Source organism: Palaemon carinicauda, chromosome 15, assembly GCF_036898095.1.
Source record: "Palaemon carinicauda isolate YSFRI2023 chromosome 15, ASM3689809v2, whole genome shotgun sequence".
Classification (NCBI taxonomy): domain Eukaryota; kingdom Metazoa; phylum Arthropoda; class Malacostraca; order Decapoda; family Palaemonidae; genus Palaemon; species Palaemon carinicauda.
This window is the reverse complement of record NC_090739.1, coordinates 6,491,528-6,498,739: the sequence shown is the minus strand read 5'-3', so window position 1 is coordinate 6,498,739 and position 7,212 is coordinate 6,491,528.

The window sequence follows — 7,212 nt, the reverse complement described above, 5'->3', positions numbered from 1 at the left end:
ATCCTCATTGTTTTCTAAGCCCATAAAATTTCTATAAACAGCAGCCAAATATTGAACGGCTTCAAAACGATTACCAACTTCAAGAGAGTCGTTAAATTTTTTCTCATAATTTTCTTTGTCGGTAGTTTCTGGTATTTGATTAGATGCAGCCAATTGTAAATCACAACATACTTGGGCTTTTAAGGCGAATAGAAAAATAGTAAGGGCCCTGGTTAGAAACTCAATATCTCTATAATTTTTTTCTTTGTATGTGTTTAAAAATGTAAAAAAAAAATATAGAGAAACTGTATCTCTTGGTGAAATTAGGTCTAGGGCCTTTCCTTGTAAGAAATTCAGTATGGAATTCATTCTTGAATTGTTTTTTCTGTTTACGTTTAATATATTAATGAGATGAATTTCTCTAATGCACCATAAATAGAGATCAGAAACCTTTCCTGTCATTATAGTGTTTATAATGATTTTTTTCAAGGTGTCCATATCTTCTCCGTGGAAAAGAATTGGGTTGAATGGTGATGATAGGTTTTGTTTGCTCTTTTCTCGCAAACAAACCAATTCATCGTCTTGTGTTATGTTTTTTATGTTAAAAAACATTCTTTTTGGGTTCTTTTATATTGATACCTTTCTGTTGCAAGATCAGAACCAAAAGAATAAACACCAACCGGAGGTTGAAGCTGTACTGGGCATAATCGTATCTCAGTCCACTATTTATATGCTTCATCTGTCTTAGATGGGGGGATGGGGATGGGGGGGGGGGGGTATAATCACATAGTATATATATATATCAACCCAAAGAAGGTTTCAGTTGGTTAGTTGTATCTTAGACTGGATCAGTTCAACTACCACCACCATATTACAAGATTTGTAAATATGAAAATGGTTCAAGTGCAATGTCCATGTTGTAAAAATAAAATCTGTACCCCCAAAAAAGAAATAGATAATGATTTTGAAAATATTTCACTGTTTGGGGATACTACAGATTTGGAACATGATAGTTTCTTGCCTTTTCTGGATATTGAAAATCATCTAAATTTTTCAAAGTCGGGGGAAGATGATCATTTTCAAGAATTGGAGGAATTCTTAAACCATGAACAAGAAGGTGGCATCAACACCAAAACAAAAATTCTCCCAGTGAAGATTACTACAAACCAACACAAAGACGAAGAAAACACAAACCCAGTAAAGAAGGTTCTTAAACAAATAAAAAAAGAATTTCCCTCGAATCCACACAAAAAAGAAAAAAAGAAGACTTTTGGGGCAGAGGAGGCAGTGAATCTATGGATTCTAGAAGTTTTATCTAATCTAAAAAAAGATGGAGAAAAGAAGATTTTTGAAGTAAAGGAAACCACCATAAAGGGGGAATTCCCCTCGAATCAATACAAAGTTGAAGTAAAGGATATTCCCCCAGTGAAAACGACTTCAAACCAACATCAAAAAGAAGAAATCGTCCAATTAGATATAAATCTCAACCTTAAAAGAAAAAATAGAGAAACTGACGATGATACAGAAGACTCAATAGCTAGACGCGTTTCTCTGAAACATAAGGAGAGGACACTATTTGAGCCCGTTGCTAAAAGAACGAGGCTTCAAAAAAAAAAAAACTTAACAACATTACGTTTTCATCAAATACCCATCCACATGGAAAACCAAAACGCTTTAAATCCAAGGATACCCCTACTAACAAGAAGGCGCACTAACAAACTTTACATCATAATAGGGATAATCAACGCCCCTAGTATCATCTTCTACGGCGGTCAAATAAGGCAATGTTAAATTCCCCTCCTACGAATTATCCACGATTTTCTTTCTTTTCTCCTCACGTCTCCTAGCATAATCATACCTTACAGCATAGTCTGTATAGACATACAAAATAAATATAGTCACCAACAAAATTATTATAATGCTTATAATAATAAGTGTTATGTATTCCATTTTTTATTTTACAACATAAAGTGAGTATCTTGTGCTATATCGGTGATAAAATGTAAACCACATACCCAGTATATTCTACGTGGGTAGTAAATTTCATTTTATTTTAGTAATGTTAGCGAATAAGTAAGATTGGAATAGAGTCAGAGTATCAATCGGTTTGGTTTCTGGAATTAGAATTGGATATATAGTCTTCTTTGTATTACTTTTGCCCCTAATGTCATTATTATTATATAACCAAAGTGTTTCGCTAGTCCACTTGTTTCCACGGGTCGTCTTTTCACTCCTCTCGTTCTCCCGTTCTGGGAATTCTCTTGGTCTTCCACTCCAATACTCATCAAAATAACTGTAGTCGTCTGGTTCAGCTTCGAATATATTTTTCTAATGCATTATTTCTAAATACACCCCCGGTGATTCTTTTATTGTTATAATGAACTATAATATCATAAAAATAAAAAACGAAATTCATTTAACTGGTGAGTGTTTCTGATTTTTTCTTCATATGAGTTAATTTTGATATTTTTAATGATAAATCAATATTTTCATACTGATTAAATTCATCAAAAACCCTTTGTAGTGTTTTTGAACCTTGGATAATCTCATCGCTCATTTCTGTTTTTTCGTCTTTGGTGGGTTGGATTGGAAATTCCAAAAAATCAGATCTAAATTGGGAAATTTCGTAATTAAGGCGTTCAGCTCCAAGGCCCACAATTGTCATTTGTTCTTGTGGGCCCGTTGCAAACCCTCCTCGTTTTCCTTTCACTGGTGTACCAGAAAACTTTGTTCTTATGATATCATCTGGATGAGAACATTGCATCATGAGAGATGATTTATGGTTATGAACAAGAAAATATCGCGTTTTATAGATGGTGGCTTTAGTAGTTTTATAACATAGCCTATTAATATGATCATAATCTTCTAATTTTCTAGTGTATGTAAATCCGTCATCTACATCAAAATATTCATAATAGGGATAATCAACGCCCCTAGTATCATCTTCTACGGCGGTCAAATAAGGAAGTCCCGTTATAGGATTTATTAGTATTCCACTAGCATATAAATCTCCCAACTCCAAATAATATTTAGAATCTTCTATATTAAATTCAAAACAGTTGTTCATATATGGAATCGATGTTTTGTTTTCGTGTTCTTTCTTTAACATCTCACCAGTATTAAATATATTATCTAGAGTCTGTCTCTTCAGGTATTGAGGATTAATGATAAGATCTGGCATTATTGTGTGTGTGTTTTTTTTCCCCTCGTTTTTAGGATTGATTATTACAAACGGCATATTTTCATCTGAAATAATTTCAGAGAGAACACCCTTATTTGAAGTTGTTGTTTGTAATTTATCACCTATAGATGGTGTGAATAAACTCGCATATGTCAGATATAACTTCATATACTGTGATATATCTATGTTATCGCAGCGAATCATTTCGCAACGATATTTCTGATAGTTTGGGTTTTGAGATTGAAAAGCCAATGACCTTCGAAGCTTGGCCCTTTCTTTTGATGAACATACCAAATTGTGAAAATAATCATTTGTTGGGTCGTCCACGTCCATAATATTACCCCGTCCTTCCCAAATCACCGATAAAATCCAGTCTTTACCTATATTATTATTATTTATTACAACATTTTCAAATTTATCTACAAAGATATCGGACTTTCTAGGCATCCCTATCCCCCCCTCAGTAGTGATTTCTATTACTTTTAGTTCACTGGAAAAAAGTTCAATTGAAAGTTTTAGGTTGCTATTAATATGACTACAAGTATTTTTCAGTTTAAATATACCAACTTGAAGCCCCTTTCTTAGTATTGTACCTTTTGTAATCATGGGTATAAATTCTATTGGGAATGGGTTTTCGTCAGAAGCCTTATAATTATAATTCATCTTAACAGCAGCAGTTTCATAAAATGTTGCTGAAAACATTCCAGATTCTATTGCCCCTTTCCTAATAACAATCCCATCTTCTTGATTATTAAATCCAGATGCAACCAATATTTTGGGGTAGCATCCTGCAATATCAATAATTTCCGAAGGATATGATTTTCTATTTTGAAAAGCCACGGTTAAATTCTTTTGGTGTAATTGGCCTATTGATAAGGAATTTCTTAGGGTTCCTACAAAATTCTTGGCTGAAAATGCTGCGTGTCCAGTGCGAGGTAAATGGCATTTGTTAGGGTGTGGTGTTATTCTAATAGAGGGACCAAATATATTTTCAATTCTTTCTCCCCTTTCTCCAACCCATAAATTTGTTGTACACCCCAAAGAACCCACTAACTGTTCATCATCAATAATATCTTGCTGTAAATATAGAAATTCGGTTGGTGAATAAAAAAGCCCATCTCTGTGTAATTTGAATAACGTACCTTCAAAACTGGTACACTCCCAAAATATATTTCTTGATTGATCTATAAGTTCTATAAAAGGTACTTCTATTTTTAATGCATATTGCATCATTCGAAAGTAATTAAATATACCAAACTGAGATGTTATGTACATTATTTGTTGGTGTGATAAATTTTCTGGCGTTTTCCTAAAAAACTTATATAACACTTGGTTGGCACAAATGTACTGATAGTTTTCATCTAATTCTTCCAAATATTCTGGATTATCAACTTTTTGACAATCAGAAAAAAGCTTTAGTAATAATTTATGCATATTTTCTCCAACTGTTAAACTATATGTTGATATTACTGTATCAATCACACATTCCAGTATCAATCCACAGTTTTTGGGGGTGTCTGATGTAGTTACCAAATCAATGAAACCTATTTCACTATTGGTTATATATTTGGGTTCTTTCGTTTTAGAATCTTTGGTTAAAACTTTTTGAAGTGAACAAGCTATTCCGCAAATATTGTAAAAGGAATTTGTGGGGGCGTTTCTTGTAAATCTCCCAATTCTATGCACATCAAGATTATTATTGTTGTTTATAAACGCATTATTATTATTATTACTCTCTCTTTCGTCAGTTTTTCCCGTCCACCCAAAGGAAATATTATCTCCTCTGGCGTTATAATCATCAAATTCATTTGTATATTTATTATTATCTAAAACTACATAATCTTTATTAAGAATACTAGTCTGTGATATAGCAATGTCAATTTCTCCTCTTTTTATGGTTTGTGATAGGTTGCTTATAATATTAGTATCATTAACTGGGGATTTCGGGAAATGGAGCCACTTTATTATGGCTTCTGTGGTTTCTTCGTTATCTAGTGCAGAATTTAAATCATTACCAGTTTTGGTCAAGACGCCCATTAAAGTGATTTCTTTTTCATTTGCTGATAAGCACCCATTATCATTTTTACTGTCACTGGTGTTATTGATAGACAATAATTTTTGTTTTTTGTTTGGTGGTGGGCGATGATGATGATGATGATTTTTTTTTATGTTTGGATGCTCTTTTTGTTTTATTATTATTATTATTATTATTATTATTATTATTATTATTATTATTATTATTAGTAGTAGTAGTAGTAGTAGTAGTAGTAGTAGTAGTAGTAGTAGTAGTAGTAGTAGTAGTAGGACTAGTACTAATGGTTTTTCTGGAGACAATAATAACTTTCTGATCACCACTTAAAATAATGTCATAATTCTTTTTTCGTTTGCATATTCGGTGCATTTGTATCAAATCATTAACACCTATGCCTAGTGCTTTAAATGTTGTTTTTTTTCCTTTTTTCTTATAATAATCTTTTAAATTTTCAACGATATTATTATGAATCCGAATTTTTAACAACTTTGAAATAATGATATCAAAAAAGGCAGTAAATATCTTACCCGGGGTAAAAAATGCCATGTTACCCAAAGTATTTATGGTATTCATTTCATTAATGACTCCACAATATTTTGTTAAAAAGGGCCAATTTAATATTTTGTTATTTTTACTATACATTATTATCATTTGTTTTTTTTTTCTCTTGTGTAATTTCCGTTTATCAACCCATACAAATGTTTTGGTATACAAAATATTTTGATTTACAATAAAATTTCCAGGGTAAAAATCTCGTGGATAATCATTACAAAATAAACATCGAATGGGATTAGGAATAAAATTATTCCATTGATTTATATCAACGGGAGTTTCATCTCTAAAGTCCAGTATTTTTTTAAGCAGCAATTGCCACATTTTTCCGTCCTTTAAAATAGGAACTGAAAAATGGGTTTGCGTTGAAGGATAAAAGTTTAATTTTGGCCAATAAAATCCAATCCCCAAAGTTAAACGCATCTGTAAAAAAAATCCCACCAAATCATTTTCATTGCAAATTCCGTTTATATCTTTGGCCAAATCAGATTGATATATAAGATTAAATTTAATATCTGGGTATTTTTTAAATAGAATATCATAATTATCTTGTTCTATTTTTAGTTTATGAGTTATGTTGAATCTCAAAAACATTTCTAAAGTTCCGTCGTTTTTGTCTGTTTCCATGCATTTTTTACACGGCAAAACAAAGACGTTTTTTTTCCATAAAGTATTGTGGTTATGGTTTTCATATCCAGTAACATCAATAAGCATGATCAAATTAACCGTATCTATTTTAAAAAATATAAATGCTAAAACAGTTAAGATTCTCCTTTTTATTGTGGGGCATAATATTATTATTTAATATTTATATAATTTTTGTTGGTGTTAATGATAAAAGGCCTTTTTTGTATTCAAATAAAAATTCAAGTTTTAAAGGTTTATTTTGATGGAATGCCCCTTACCCAGTTACCAAAATCATTATCATCATCAGAAAAAAAAATTGTGAACTGTAATAGTTCTATAATTTCATTGTCAGGAAGATATAGATTGCGCGAAAACTTGTATGCCAATAAACTTTGAGAATGTAAAAACTATCCCCGTTTGTTCTTCTGGTGCTATGTGCATATAAGTATATCAAGGAAAACTCAATAATGTCAGCTTGTCTTAATGGTGGCGAACCTATTCCCAAATAAATAATTATTATAATATTCGTGGACTCGGAAGCGTTTAATGTGCTTGTCCAAACTAATTTTATTGGTAAATATTGTGAAATTCCAAATTATATGGCACCTAGTAAAGAAAAAAGTTTTGATCTTTTATAATAACATTTTATTTATAAATGAAATAAATGTTGGGCTTGAAGATTTAGATATATTTAAAATATTTTTATTATTTTAGCAAAATGGTGAATTTTATATTACAACGTGTTTTTATATTTTTTGTGAATAAATATGTTGTGGTAAACATTATAATGTTTTTTATCCTAACCGGCTTTGATGAATTCGGGCCCTTTAATCTAATACTT